Below are 15,470 nucleotides of genomic sequence, written 5' to 3' on the forward strand. Positions count from 1 at the left end.
ATTCTTAGCAATCAAGGCAGCAGAATGATAATATTACCTAGTGCCTTGGAGAACTTGGTGGAAGGTGCTGCATGGTCCCACAGGCCACAGCTGATCTTGCTTTGCCTCCCTCCTTTTTTTTTTTTTTTTTTCTTTTCCATTTTCCAGATAAATTGAATGTTGCCTTTACTCTGCAGGAACACTGATTGCTGAGTGCTGCAGTGCCTTGCCAAACAGTTCAAACAGCAAGTGCCAATATCTCAAAATCAAACAAACAGGAAGATAGCAACAGCAAACATAGCAATTAATCTGCCACATGAAAAAGCTCATCTGCTCTGTGGGGCAAGGCAAATTTAAATAAGCAGAACTGGCCCGAAGAGGAAGTCGGGATGCAGGAGAGGGAAGGCAAGCAGAAACAGTGACTTAAGCACTCTGCAGCTGCAGCCTGGCTTCCACAGTCTACTGCTTTATTGCTTTTTCCACATAGTTCTCTGAAACTTCTTCCCAAGGAATTGCCCTTGCAATGCAGTACCGTTGAGGATGCATCTTGCTAGCAGGCTGAAGACAGCGGGGTCCACAGGCTGCCTGCTTGCAGTCTCTTCCTGGGGCAGGAAACAGCCCTCACCTCCACAAGAAGTGAATGCTATGGCTGCTGCTGGCAGCTGTTCAGCCGAGCTGCTCCAGATGTCCACAAGCCCTGAAGGCTCACCAGTGCAGCTTTAGACCATGCATCATGCTGCCAAGATGTAGGGCAGATGTGGTTGGCAGGGCAGCCAAGGCTATCCCCTGAACTGAAAAGGTTACAGCCTCCACTTGGGTGCTGCGGAACATCATGTACCAAGTGACACAAGGCCTTGCACTACTTGCAGTGCACATTTTGAACCACTGCTGTTCTCTTCAGCCTTTGAAATCTGTACACATAACTCCAGGAAGATGCTGCTTTCCACGTAGCTACCCTGGTTTTCTAAAAAATACTTCAATTCTGCATCTTCTGTGCTTCTTCACAAAAACTGCTTGTTCACTAAAATTCAAAGGCTTCGGAAAGAATTAGGATTTTAGTGCTTGTTCTTTTTCCTAAGAAAATAAGGATTCCACTGAAAACTCTGTAGCCTTCAGCTTAGAGACTTAAATCTTTGGGCGCAGGGATATTTTTTTGATTCTCTTGCCAAACATGAAATATCACGTGTAGCTGTTGTGTTACATGTGTACTCATGGGGCTAAGCTTGAATGAAATTTAAACTTATCTCGTGTTATAGTGTGATTGGATGCAGTGTTTCAGTTCGTTGCTCCCCCGTCTCATAAATGCAGATTGAATTATAATAAATGCCTGGTGGTGAAATGACTGACAGTCACTCATCAGATTCAATTACCATTGACTGAAAAAAAAGAGATGGAGAAATTGGCTAGGGATGTTTGTCACGGATACAGCTTGAATAGCATGGCCAAAAGAACTAGGCTTTCCAGGTTACTGTGTCCTTGATCGAACAGCACGACACTCAAATGTCTTCTTCATGCTCTGGTAGTCCATTTTCTGTTACAGGAGTGCAGGCATAGGATCATTGAATAGTTTGTGTTGGAAGGGACCCAGTCTGTACATAGCATGAATATTATGCAAAGAGAATTTTTTTTAAATAACTGACACAGTAGGTCACAAAAGCAGCCATATGAGAACAAAAAAGACAGACCTGAGGTGGTTTTAAGGGACCTATGTCAGTGTTCACCTGCTCTATAACTACTTTGGAAGGTACTTATACTAGTTTCTGATGTTGATCTGGATCAGTGTGTCTGTTGGTGGCTGGCTAAAGGGCTGTTGAAGGGCTTTTGAGAGGAAAATTTTAGTCAACATATGTGTTTCTCATTTTCCCTGAATGTACTAGACCATGTGAAGAAAATAAGAAGATGAACAAAAAAGCTTAAACATTCTCTAAGTTAGAATTAGAGAACAGTGTTGTGAAATTCAGGACTGTGTTTCCATTTTCACTGTCTGGATTTGGAAAGTCCATATGACTCATTCTACAGAAAGAGGTCTGAAGTATCACTGGTTTTCAGGACTGGTAGCAGAGGTCGTTGTACTGAACGGCCATAAAGTCTGCCAACAAAATGCCTTTTTGTCCAAAAAAGTTCTCGATCACATCTGGCCATGTTGCAGTTGTTGCACATTTCCAAAAAGTAAAGAATAAAGAGAGGTTTCATGAAAATGAATAAATAAATATCATAATTCCATACCTTTTTCATTTCTAATCAGTGATTAGAGCAGATATAGCACATCAGGCATTTAGACCTCATGAATTCCAGAAAGATTGTGCAGAAAGTTCATCCACAAAATCATGGAATGTGCTTTTTAAAGAATCAAATGTGTCTAGCAGTATACAGATACTGAAATCGTCCCTTTTCAGATTGCTCCAAATGCATGCAGAATAGAAACCCTGGACACTGATGAGTTAGTATCTTCCCCAGTAGCCAGGCACTAAGTTTAGATCCTCAGGCAAGTACAGTTCAGCAGGTACCACATGCGTGATCGTGCCTGATCACACATCATGCATAATTTAGTTTCTAATTTAGTCTGGATCAGTGGTGCTTTCACATGCTGCTTGTGTCATCTTTTTATTACCAGCCCTCCTGCCTTAAGGTGGAATGTTTTATTTCCTGTTGATATCAATGCTTCCGTGTTTTCTCAAACCTGTCTTCTCTGTCTCTTTCTCTGTCTTCTGTCTCACCTTCTATTTCAAATTATTGTGATTACAAACCACAAGCAATCTACAGCAGAAGGAGTGTAATTAAAAATAATAGCCATAGCAGCTGTATTGAGGAACCAGTCATTCCCTGTACCAGTTAATGGCACATCTTGAGCTAATCTGAATGCGAAACATGCCCCTTTAATGGCTTTTTCCAATATGAAAGGGAATGGAAACCCATTAATAACTATATTCTGCTGCAAGGTTTTGAAAAATGAAGGAACTCATCCTACCCCCCACTCCCTGTCTCTTGGAAATTGCATCCCTCATGTCTGGGAATCTGTAAAATGTTGGTGATTTATATGAGCAGCAGTCTCCAGGTCCCTGAAAAACAGCAATGGAAAGCTTCACAGGAAGGTCTCTAGGGGCCCAGGCACAATCATCTACCATGGAAGAACTGGACAGAAAGATATTTACTATGTAGTATTTCTCAGATTGTGACAAATAGAAGGTTCAGGGCAGAAAGGAAAGAATGTCAGAGAAAGAAAGGCTGTCAGTTCAAGGTGTAATATGCTTATTGTCCTCAAAGACCTTAGCTGAGGAAGACCTGGGTGCAGAGGCAGTATTAACTCAAATTATTCTAAAATCTCAGGAAATACTTTATTCTTCTCTTCTTTGAAATGGAATCTTCCTGCAGAGATATGTGGATTTCAGCTAATTTACACTAGAATGAAGTGTTTTGATGAAATATTTTGACATTTTTATTTGTAAGGATCTACAGATTCTTATGCAAAATTAATTATGAAATGAAATGTAACCCCTACATCCAGAAATGCTTGTTTTGAAAATTTGCTCTCTGAATGGAAAGCATGTAAATGATTCTGTGCTACTCCAGATTTTGCCAATAGCTGGCTTGGGAAAAAAGATTGAAAACAGAAACTGCTGTGAAAAACATACTGTTAGTATGAAGTGCATCCCCAGGAGTACTGCTATGTCATTTACCTTTGTTTTCAATTTTGCTCAGAAGTGGAGCATACTAATTCATGCAGTCTGCAGAATTTTAAGGTTCACCAGTAAGGATTTATGAGAGGCTAGTGAGAGCATCTTCAGGCGCCCTTTTAGTTAATCATCCTTTAAGAGAAGATAGAGCTATTCACACAGTCACTTTGGCAGTTGGTCATATAAACCCAGAATATAAGATTGGTAGTTTGCTATATATTCTTTTCACCAGTCTAAGGGACAGCATGAATGGAAATAAACAGCAAGCTCCTTGTGTATGTGTGCAGTGTGCTGCGAGGCTTTGTTGTTTGTTCCGTAGACAATGTTGGGATGAGATTCTTAGCCGAAGTATGAACTGTCTTTTTGATGCTGGGCTGATCAATTCAGGGGCAGAGTACATATTCAAAGGAAGGTTAGCCTTCTGGATAAATAGGGAAAAGGGACACAACTCCAAAATTTTGTACAGACAGAACCTCCTGTGTGTGGCCAATTCTCACTGAATGTATCTAGCTCATGCTCTCCATGCCACTTCCATAGACAAACTCGTAGGTACAGCCCAATCCTAAAGCTCTGTCTTATTAATCTGTGTAAATAGGAAAATTGTTCCAATAGGCACTGTGTCCCATCAAACACTCTAGCTACAGATACCATGCATTTCTTCCCTGTGAAGAAAACTGAAGGAGCAGTTTAGGGTGGCTGGATTTGAGGGGTGGTGAGATAGTGGGATGGGAAGGTGGAGACATGTCAGCGACGTGGTCCTTAAAGAGTGTGTCCTGGTCTTTGGTACAATTTATCACAGAATTATAGAATTAAACAATGTCTTGGGTTGGAAGAGATGTTAACTATCATCTCACACCGAACCATGTGTCCTCTTTGGTCTGTGCAGACTGTCCTGCTCTGGTAAGATGGTTGTGTGTGTTCGCTCTATCACAGCATAGATAATATAATGTACTTACTGGGAATAGACAAAACTAAACCTGATCATTAAGAACCCATCCTACTTGATGTACTCCTGATTGTTTTTCTGTTTGCTTTCATATTCTCTTAAAATATCCAGGGTCTGGAAGATGTTCCTGGAGCTGTAGTAATATGTTTGTGGGAAGATCAGGGGAGAGCAGACAGAGCTAATAAGGACTTTGTCAAAATGAGGCAGCAAAATCATGAAGCAGACACTATCTTTCACTTAGTCAAGTGCTGCAAGTGCTCTGCTCTACACCTTGAGAAGTTGTTCAGCCTAGCGTAAAGCAGGCATGATAAACTATTCTTCTGACTTGGCAGTGTTTTAAGTCTAATTTATGTTACAAAATAAAAGAGTGAGAAATCAAGTTCAAGTATCTGCCACAGGAACCAGCAATCTTAAGAGCACAACTTGCATACTCAGAGGCATTGGTTTAGTTTACAAACCGCGATTAAGACTCAGCAGCAGCCTCTGAGATCTGTCTGGATGATAAATGCAATGTTCAGCTAACTTGAATAGCAAAAACAGTCTGCTGGCGACAGATATTACATGGATGTATAGATTTCCTCTTTGATGGGTCTGTATCCTCAAACCAAAGAAGAATGCTCTTATAAAGTCAAGCATTGAATCATAGAACCACAGAATGGTTTGGGTTGGAAGGGGCCTTAAAGCCAACCCACCTTCAACTGTGGGCTAGTTGCTGCCCACCAGATCAGGTTAGAACAGGGCCCCGTTCAACCTGGCCTTGAGCTCCTTGAGGGATGAGGTACCTACAGCTTCTCTAGGCAGATGTGGCAGGGCTTCACCACCCTCTGAGTAAAGAAGTTCTCCTTAACGTCTCACCTGTATCTCTCCTATTAAGTCATTCACCTTTGTCCTATCACTATCTACCATGTAAAAAGTCAGATCCCCTCCTGTTTGTAAGTCCCATTTAAGTACTGGAAAGTTGCAATGAGGTCTCCCTGGAGCCTTCTGAAGAAGGCCAGTTCCCTGAGTCTGTATTCGTAGAAGAGGTGCTCCAGCCCTCTGACAATCTTCGTGGCCCTTCTCTGGATCTGCTCCAGCAGCTCTATATCTTCTTGTGCCTTCTTGAACGCAGTACTTCAGATGGGGTTTCACAGGGACAGAGCAGAGGGGGACAATCCCCTCCCTCTCTCTGCTGGCCACCCCTCTTTTGATGCAGCCCAGGATTCAGTTGGGCTGGAAAAAAACAAATAACTGGGAGACAAAATAAAGCAAATTTTGGAATTTTTATTATATATTTCCATTTTAGCAGCAAAAAGCTGCTAAATAGGCAGGATCCTGTGGAAATACATCTGGTGAAAGAAGACTCTGGGTCTCCTTCCATGTCCCTCTTCCTCCCAGCAGGACATAGAGAGAGAACTTGTTCATAACACAACCCACAACCCCACAGTGGGTTGAGGAGGAGTAGTGTAAAAACCTGGGGGACCTATGTTGACCCCTGAGCCAAGGGAACAGCCACCTCTAGGCAACGTGTCCATCAGCCACAATGCAGACAGATGCATGCTCAGAGTCAGGCCCTGACTTCTACAGACCACTCCTGGTCCACAGGGGGACCTGCAAAGATGACAAGTGCAGGTACTGCCTTGCTGTGGGACAGCTGCTCCAAACTGGCTTCAGGAAATGTCTTGTTACTGAACAGGGCAGATTTTTAAAGAATATCCTAGAAGAAAAATACAATATTTAAAAAAAAGCCCTATACAGGTGGTCAAATTATTTTTCAGCTATCTGACTTTTTATATGTGGCTGATCTGCCTCTCCTAATTAAATGTCTGTTCTTAGATAAATGCAGAAATACTTCCTAGAACTGAATAATGTATTCCTAGTTCTTTCACAGACAGCCAAAATAGCTCTGCTATTTTTCTCTGAAGTTTGCATCTCTTAGCGTTTATTCAATAGAATCACACTTTGATTTTTGTTAAACTCAGCTGTGTTTCGTGTGGTCAAGAAAACAGTTACCTGCTGCATTTCACTATCAATGGAATTTTTACAAACAAAAATAAGTTACCTGGCAAGTTGCTAATGCAACTTTTTCTCCACTTGGAGGAATTATTTTGCATTTTCTTGTGTATTTGGGAGCACTGGAAAAAATTAAACTTGATTTACCATGTTTCCTACCTTATAGTGAGTTGATGTTTCTTGTGTTAAGTGGGAAGGAAGGTTCAGACTTCATTTGAATCTTTTCCTGTGTCTAAACCTTATAAAAAGACTGTTTATCTCCCTTACACTCTTATTATTGCTAAGAGTTGGACTCCAGCAGCACTCCAGAAACATCAGTGACTCTTCCTCCTCCTGGACTTCTTTTTCAGGCGTCTATTATGAGCTCTGTAGCTTTGAAATTTCCCTCTCTGCTGTATCTGTTTAGCTTGTTTGTTTTGAGGAAAGTGGAGAAAGATAGGCAGCATGATTATTTAATCCTTGTTTCCATAGCAAATCTGGCTAAAAACAGCCCTAAATTTGGCATCTAACAACCTCTGAACATCAACTATAGTAAAAGACTGTCAAGTAAAAGATGGCAGGTGCCAACTTTAGTGTTGAGTTTCCAAATGCTGAGTGGCACTCATGTTTTCCTCCTGATTTTTCTCCGATGATGTGTAACCGCTAGTTCAACCAAAAAGATCTGTATTTCTGCATTCCAGGAATAGTGATGCTCAGGCTTTTGTTTGCTTTTTCTGCTTTTTGACTCCAGATATACTGCTATATGAAATGGATACCAGTGAAGATTGGCCTCTTGTCCTTGCTGCTGAGTTGACTAACTGTCCCCAGGCCTGTCATCCTAGTACTCCAGTTCATGTTATTACAAAAGCTGCAGCTCTCAAGTATTTGTTAGGAATATAGGAATAGGCACTGCCCTCTGACATGCAGAGAACCAGACATCTTCCTCTACTGGAGCCCCTGTCCTGTGAATAACAGACACTGGGTACAAATTATGATAAAAAAGGTCATATGCCGTGAAGCATAAAAACTGCAGTTTAAAGAAAGTAGTAGTCTGATGGTGGCCAGCCAAAGCTGCTTTGTCATTCAGCTGTCTGTGCGATGAGTACAGCTCAGTGTACACATGCATGGGGTAACGACTTTTGCTTTGGTACAGCACAGGTGCAGACTTCCTCAACTCTTTTCTGGAGGCATGCTTGTAAAGAACTGCAGAGAAGCTGTGGTTCTGCCTTTCCACATTTCATTTTTTTTTCCTTAAAGTCAAAGAGGGACTGTGTAGTTCCTAATGCACAAGAACTTCTTCAAAATTTTATAGACTGAGCCAAATGTTAAAGACATTTGCCAGATTAGGGATGAGCTGTGCCCTGATCCTCTTCTGTCTGACGGAGTGACCATAGCCTCTAAGAGCAAAGGGCTTTACAAGTCTTGCAAGTAGCAAGTTTGACTACCAAATACTAGTGCTTTTCCAAAGAACTGTAGACTTTTTGGTTAAATTTTAAAGCATTAAACTTGCCAGAGTAACAAGCCGGATTCCCAGCCGTTTCTCTCCTTTCTGATCTTAGGGCTGAACAACAGATGCTAGCCATGTTCTTCCCTTTAAGAATACACCTACTTTCTAAAGAGCCATGTTTCTTTCATGGGACAAGGTTCTGTATGTCTGGCAGAAGAAATTATTGTTTGGCATTCAGAGACTAGCACGTGAAAATCAATCTGCTATCTCCAGTCTAATTACCTGCAGTTGGCAGAATTCAGACTTCATTCAGACTTCATTCAGGCTGTTGGAGCTCATAGCAGCATTTCCATTGGCTTTGGTCTGCCTTAGACCTTACCAAAGAAATGTAAAAGGCTAATGAGATAAAGCTAGGAAGGGGTGTGGTAGATGAGGCACCAGATGCATGTGAATATTTGTAGTCCCCGTAATTCACAGAAATTCACAGCAATTACATTCCCTTGTGTTTACTTCACTGATGTTTAAAAGTAATTGTAGGTAACAATAAACATTTTCTTTTGCAATGGCAGCTGCTGATAAAATGTGATGGCATTTTATTAAGAATTAAGTTAGTGAGGTTGTTGTTGTCTGTCTGTGTGAAATACATGAGAACGTTAACTGAAATGAAAGCTGCAATGTCTCACAGGCTCAAGAATACTGTTGCACTTATTTTTAGCAGCATTTTTTTTCTTGTGTGAACAAAAGTTTGCATATAGATACCAGGAAAAGGAAAAAAAAATCTTTGGTTCATGTTGTTGCAACATTTGTGTTGGTAGAAGGGTCCATACTTCAGCCTGTGTTGAACATACTTCAATTCATATGTGAATAGTCAATACTTTGAGTCATTTTGAATCAAAGATTGGATGCTGTCAGTTATTTTGGAGGAATATGTGTTAATTCATCGCTATTACTGTAGCTATTGTTCACAAGAGAGTTTTGTCTTAATGAGTAACGCTGCATCCAGGGATACCATATATGTTTCCTATGCAGAGATGAGTCTGAATTTCTAGATGTGGGGTCTTGTTTTTACCATATTATACAACACAAGGCTGAAAGTTCATAGAATCATAGAATCATCAGAGTTGGAAAGGACTTCTAAAGATCGTCTAGTCCAACTCCCCTTCAGTGAGTGGGAACATGCATAGATAAATCACATTGTCCAGGACCTGATCTAGACTCACCCTGAATGTCTCCAGTGACAGAGTATCCACCACACCACTGGGTAGCCTGTTCCAGTGCCTTACCACCCGTACTGTAAAAGACTTTTTCCTTATACCAACCTAAATTTATCCTCTTTAAGCTCTTTAAGCCATTTGCGCTTATTCTTTCACCACAGACACTGCTAATGATTCTATCCCCTTCTTTCCTGTAGCTCCCCTTTAAATATTAAAAGGCCACTAGCAGGTCACCTTGCAGTCTTCTCTTCTTCTGGCCCCTGATCTTTCAGCCTGTCCTTGCAGGAGAGGTATTCCATCCCTTGGATCATTTACTGTGGCTCTCTTCTGGGCACTGTCCAGCAGAACCATATCTCTCCTGTACTTAAGGCTCCACATCTGGATGCTGTGATCCAGATGAGGCCTTGAGTAGATAGAGGGGCAGGATCACCTCCCCTGCCCTGCTGGCTATGCATCTTTTGATGCAGCCCTGTATACAGTTGGCTTTCTGGGCTGCAAGGATACATTGCTTGCTTATGTCCAGCTTGTCTTCCACCATTACCCTCAGGTCATTTTTGTCAGGGCTGTACTCAGTCTTTCATCCTCCAGCTTGTACTGTTAGTGAGAGTTGCCTCGTCCCAGGTGCAAGATGTTGCTTTTGGATTTGTTGAACCTCATGAGGTTCTCTTCGGCCCACTGCTCAAGCCTGTCTAGGTCCCTCTGAATGGCATTACATCCCTCTGGTGGGTCAGCTGCACCCCACAGCTTGGTGTCATAGTCATAGTCATAAAATGGTCTGGGTTGAAAAGCACATAATGATCATCTAGTTTCAACCCCCCTGCTGTGTGCATGGTTGCCAGCCACTAGACCGGGTTGCCCAGAGCCACATCCAGCTTGGCCTTTAGTGCCTCTAGGGATGGGGCATCCACAGCATCCTTGGGAAACCTGTTCCAGTGCTTCACCACTCTCTGTGTGAAAATCACCCTCTTTGTGTCATCTGTGAACTTGCTGACGGTGAATTCAACCCCACTGTCAGTGTCATTGGTGAAGTACTAAAAAGTATTGGTCCCAGTACTTACCCCTCTGGGGCACCACTCGTCACTGATCTCCATCCAAACACTGAGCCATTGACTTGATCTGTGGACTTGATCCTGCAGCCAATTCTTTGTCCATTGAACAGTCCACCCATCAAGACCATATCTTTCCAATCTGGAAAGAAGGATGATGCGGGATACCATGTCAAAGGCCTTGCTGAATCCCAGATAGATGGTATCAGTGACTCTTTCCTTTTCCACTGATGCAGTAACACCATTATAAAAGGCCACGAGGTCAATCAAGCAGGATTTGCCGTTGATGAAGCCACTCTGGTTCTCCTGTATCGTCTCCTTGCCTACCTCGTGCCTTAGCATAGCTTGAAGTTAAGCATTCATTAATAAGCAGAGAAAATTTAAACAAGTTTGGAAGTTAAGAGGCTGCATGGGCTTTTCACCCAGCTGTATGAAGAAAGAGAATAGCTTTGAAAGCAGTCCTGGAAAACAAATATATATATCTGCTGCTGGCCAGGACAGATAGTGCTCTCTGGGAAGGTCCTGGCACTCTCCAGACTGGAGGGCCAGCAGTGTCCCAGGCTTTCCCCAGTCCCATAAAAACTGCCCCCCACTTCGCCCAGCCCCTCTAGCAGGGCTGATATCAATCTTGAATTTACAATATATAGATAAATAAATGACTGCTCTGCAAATGATATTCCACTGTTACTCTAAACAGAGCTCTGGGCGGGAGCTTGGTGCAGAGCTGCTGGTAGTGGGGCATGGTGTTGCTGGCTACGGGGCTCAAGGCCTGGGGTGCAGGAGTCCCCCACAAGCAGGGATAGGAGGTTGAAACGCAGCTCCCTGGAAGAGCAGAGGCCCAGACATTGAGGCTGACTCTGAGCTGGCTGTGGCAAACCTCTGAAAGTGATGGAGGCTCACTCTGGTGGTGGTTAGGCCTGGCTCTAATGAAGCACCAGCAAGCCCAAGACCAGGAAGAGGGATCCCAAACCAAATCCAGCTGTCCCCCAGGGACTGTCAGTGCCCCTGGGATGGCAAGTGCCCCAGCCCTGCCATCCCAGCAGCCTCCTCTGACCCCCAGGTGGTTGAAGTCTCTCCTACTGAAGACTAGATAGGATGTGGAAGGTCAGGGATTGGTCTTGGGGCCTGCACAGAGCACTGTGAGGCCAGCCCCCCGCAGAGATGAGCAGGAAAATGAGTTTAATCTTTTGTTAATAATCAGGATTCAGTGATGCTCAAAGACTCCAGGCACTTCAAGGAGCACGTCTATAGTATTACTATAGATTTTCAAGGAACTGTTACAAGCAGAATTTGTCTCTTCAGTGAGGCTGAGGGGAGTAACTCAGTAACTGTAATGAGAATAGTCTAGGATAGGTTTTTAAATAGTCGTTGGGATTTCGGTGGATTTTTTCCAATGATATCTGTAAGATCACTTCTTATGAAGAGCTCAGTTAGATAGGAAGCAAAGGAACAAATCATTTGCACATCCAGAATAATGATTAGAATACACACATTCATGGCATCTGAAAAAAAATCCACTCAAAAGCCTCTAAGTTCCACAGAAATGGCTCCATTAGAGCTGCATTAGAGGTTACTTAGCACAGAAAGAAAAAGTCAATTACAGAATAGTGTTGGTAGCAGGTAACATCAGAGTTCTGTCCCCAGATCTTTAATAGAGAAATATAAAAAATAGATAGTATTTATTCTTGGGATTACCCTGACCCAGCTGCAGTACTGTGCACTTGGCCTTGCTGAAGTTCATGAGGTTGCCATGGGCCCACCTCTCAAGCCTGTTCAGGTCCCTCTGGATCGCATGTCTCTAGCATGTTAGCTGCACCACTCAGCTTGGTGTCATCTGCAAACTTGGTGAGGGCGTACTCAATCCCACTGTTGATGTAATTGATGAAGATATTAAAGACTACTAATTCCTGTACTAACCCCTGGGGGACACCACTCACCACTGATCTTGATCTGGACATTGAACCATTGACCACTCACTGCTCTCTGTGTACAGTCTTGCAACCAGTTCCTCATCCATCAGTTTTGTCATCAAGTTTAGTGAGTTTAGTGGGAAATATTGGTGATAGGTGATAGGTTGGACTGGATAACCTTGAAGGTCTTTTTCTACCTTGGTTATTCTGTGATTCTGTGAAATCCATATCTTTCCAATTTGGAGAGAAGGATATTGTGGCGGACCGTGTCAAAGGCTTTCAATGGCATCATCAATTTTTCTCTTATCTAATGAGGCGGTTACACCATCGTAGACAGATGGTCAGACAGGACTCACTCTTGGTGAAGCTGTGCTGGTTGTCTGGAATCACCTATCTATCTTCCATGTGTCTTAGCATAACTTCCAAGAGGATCTGTTCCATGATCTTCCCTGACACAGAGATGAGGCAAACAGGTCATCCTTGGGTCATCCTTTCTATTCTTTTTAAAAATGAATGCAATAGCATTAGCCTCAAAATTAGACCATAATTTGTATCCTGATATTCCTGTGTGTGTTTGGTTTGCATCTGTTTGGTTTGGCAATCCTGTCTCTACCAGTTTCACTTTTTCCATGGGAAAGACCTCTCCAGTGTTTCTCCAGCAGCATCTCTAACAGGGATCCAGTCTCTTAAATATTGCAGAATAGACCCCTAACAATAGAAGTATTTTAACTCAAACAGGATAATAGGAAATTGAATTTTTCTTGCCAGTGTGCCCCTTGGGACCTTCTACAATTAAGCTGTTGGATGTTTTGACAGATAATTGTGATGGTAATACTGCTAGTGTAATAATAATAATAAAAGCGATGATGAGAATTATACCTATTTCTTTGCAATTGATTATCCTGAAAAAGTTCTTTTAGGTTTCTTTTTCTTCCTATTTTAAATAAATAATTATAAAAATAAAGAAAACATTTCAACAACAAAAACTCCACCACACACTCAGAACAAAACATTAATCCACTTTTTGTGGTACTGATAATGTTGAAGAAGTGTATTTTATTCACATAAAGATACATTACAAAATTAGAAACATTAAAAAAATTAAAAAACATTAAAAAAACATTAAAAACATTTAAAAAGATACAAAAAATACATTACAAAATAATTAACTATCATGTTCTCTTAAGTTTCCCATCCCATCAGCCCATCTTTGACACCGAGAGAAACACTATGAGAAAAATTTAGTGGTCAAAAAAATAAGTCAGTTGTATCCATAATGCCAGAGTTCAGGAATCACTATTGCACATCCTGCATTCAAGATAGAGTGTGTGCTGTAAAAAATCATTTGAGTTTCCATAATCTGAAATGTATGTAAGAAAGTTTGCTGGAACAGTGGATTTGTAATTGCAGTGGATGCAGCCTGGTAGTCCAGCAACTTCTTTCTATTCTATGTGAAAATGTCCCAAATTTGTGTTTACTATAAAATTTCAAATATCAGAGGAACCTCTGGATTCTGATGAAAACCAGTCATCCAACAATGAACTGATTGGAAGTAAGTCTGAGAGCTACCTCTCCTTGACGGAAATCACTAGACCTTGCATGTCAAGGGATTTACCCATTGCTGCTTCAGTACTCTCATAACTGAAAGAGGATGCTGGATATCTGACAGCTGCTGGTTTTCCAGTTGAGCTGTAGGATTTTGTCCTCGTCTCCAATAAAAAGAAAGGAAATAAGATAAAATGGAAAAGCTTATTACTGAAAAATCTTAACATAAAATATCAAACATAAGTACTGAAAAGAGAAGTGGAGCATTATGAATGTTCTATTGTTAAAACGGAAGCAAGTCTAAGCACTCACATTCACTAAAAACCAGTTTTTTTACATGTTCCCCGAATGCCTTGGAAATCCAGTACTCATTCCTTCCTTTAAAATATAAAAGGTATATAAATATTTACTCCTTAGAATCCAATCACCCATATCTTTCCAAAACAAAAGTTTTAGTAAGACTCAAAAAACTACTAACAACATTCTTAATTTCTTTCTGAAATAGGTGTATGAGCAAATACGTAAGAACATTTTGCCTTTCAGGGCAGTGAAGTGAGAAATGCAAGATGTCCATCTTCCTCTATGTCATAGCATAAATTTCTCTCTGAAATAGTAAATAAACTTGTTCTAAATAACAAAGAGCAATTTATTCAGCTATTGATTTTGTATTATCTGCTTTTTAATTCCTTAGGTTGACAGGACATTACTGACTAAGCTAGAGATCATCAGTTGTGAGTTTATTGTAAAGGCTGGAAGTGAGGAATAATACATTAACTTCTTTCTCAAGTACATGTCCCATTTCATGTGACAACCTTAGCCCATATAATCAAAAAGCTTCTATAAATGCCCTGCCTTGCCTCCTGAAAACCTGTTGTGTGAAGGACCTTTACTGTGAGTAGTTTGATATGAGAACTTTGAAAACAGTAAAAAAAATTAAACCAGAGAGATCGTCGTTGGTGGTGCAGAGTCTGGCTGGAGACCTGTAAGCAGTGGTGTCCCCCAGGGGTCTGTGCTGGGTCCGGTCTTGTTCAACATCTTCAGCAATGACCTTGATGAGGGGATAGTGGCCACCCTCAGCAAGTTTGCTGATGATACGAAGTTGGGAGGATTGGCTGACACGCCTGAAGGCTGTGCCGCCATTCAGCGAGACCTGGACAGGCTGGAGAGCTGGGCAGTAAGAAACCGGATGAGGTTCAACAAAAGCAAGTGTAGGGTCTTACACCTAGGGAGGAATAATTGCATGCACCAATACAGGCTGGGGGATGAGCTGCTGGAGAGGAGCTCTGCAGAGAGGGACCTGGGCGTCCTGGTGGACGACAGGTTGGCCATGAGCCAGCAGTGTGCCCTCGTGGCCAAAAAGGCCAATGGCATTCTGGGGTGCATTAAGAAGAGCGTGTCCAGCAGGTCAAGGGAGGTGATCCTCCCCCTCTACTCTGCCCTGGTAAGGCCTCATCTGGAGTACTGTGTCCAGTTCTGGGCTCCCCAGTACAAAAAAGACAGGGATCTCTTGGAAAGAGTCCAGCGGAGGGCCACAAAGATGGTGAAGGGCCTGGAGCATCTCCCCCATGAAGAAAGGCTAAGTGAACTGGGTCTGTTTAGCCTTGAGAAAAGAAGACTGAGAGGGGACCTGATCCAGGTTTATAAATATCTGAGGTGTGGCGGCCATAGTGGTGAGGCCAGTCCCTTTTTCAGTGGTACGTGGAGACAGGACAAGGGGAAATGGACATAAGCTGCAGCA

The sequence above is a fragment of the Meleagris gallopavo genome, chromosome Z, assembly GCF_905368555.1.
Source record: "Meleagris gallopavo chromosome Z, MGAL_WU_HG_1.1, whole genome shotgun sequence".
Taxonomy (NCBI): Eukaryota; Metazoa; Chordata; class Aves; order Galliformes; family Phasianidae; genus Meleagris; species Meleagris gallopavo.